Raw genomic sequence first — 921 nt, forward strand, 5'->3', positions numbered from 1 at the left:
AGCAGGAATCTGGACAACTCAGGGCTCCTGGCTCTCAAGACACACGCCCATATACTGCCAGAGTAACACGGCATCTGTTTTTCTTGCAGGCGGTGCACAGCGCAGAAGCCACGTACCCAGGCTAGTCGTGCCAGCGCCGCTTTCTCCAGGGTAACAGAGAGGGTAGCCAAACCGTAACACATCTTTATTGGAAAACAGAGAAAACCCTGGACTGTGCAGAATTTCTTGGCTGAGCAGCCCCCAGTGCTCAGCGTCTGCTTCTCATTAACTCTCCTGCTGTCACTTTTTCCACCATGCTCTGCACATCAGCCTCAGGGCAGCTTTCTGCCCTTGCGTGTCTCGACACCTTTGGCAACGGCACATGCCATGCTGCCAGCGCGGGCACTTTGCGAGCCAGCAGAGAGGAGTGAGAGCAGCGATACTGCTCCAAGAGGAAGGACTCGTGCTGCTCTGAGCACTCCACCAAGCCCTCCTTAAGTCACAGCTGTCCCTGTTAGACCATGCGTATCCAAATTTCTCAGAAGGGACAGAGCACGCATTTGAAAGCTTACATTTGGAAACGTCTTGCGTGCTGCAAAGTCAGCCCCTTCACGAGACAGATGGACACAGCACGTTCCTGCTCCTCTATTCAGACTCTTCTCTTTGCTCTTTTTGGCTTTTTCATGGCTGCTCACTGTATTTGTGAGTCAAAACTGTCTAGGTCAAAGGTGGACATCTGCTCAGAAAAACACAGCTCGCTTGCCGGGAGTCAGAAAAGCGAGGGTCAGACAAAAGACAGCAATGTCCAGAGGTGCTTCCTATTGTGTTCTTGGGCAAAGAGCACTTGCAGGCAGTTTGACCATGGTACCCAGGCCAAGAGAACAACCTGCTCATCACCCCTGCGGTAGCAGCATCCCGGCTGACACCTCCTGTAGCAGTTTC

General features: G+C 52.9%; 1 protein-coding gene across 1 annotated transcript in view; it reads right to left on the bottom strand.

The window, feature by feature from the left end:
* Positions 1-921, bottom strand: part of LOC104500249 (G-protein-signaling modulator 1-like) — a gene marked incomplete at its 3' end in the record, with an annotated part of 28,964 nt that overhangs the window by 25,879 nt on the left and 2,164 nt on the right. The window lies entirely within an intron of this gene.

The sequence above is a fragment of the Buceros rhinoceros genome, unplaced genomic scaffold (assembly GCF_000710305.1).
Source record: "Buceros rhinoceros silvestris isolate BGI_N320 unplaced genomic scaffold, ASM71030v1 scaffold31269, whole genome shotgun sequence".
NCBI lineage: Eukaryota > Metazoa > Chordata > Aves > Bucerotiformes > Bucerotidae > Buceros > Buceros rhinoceros.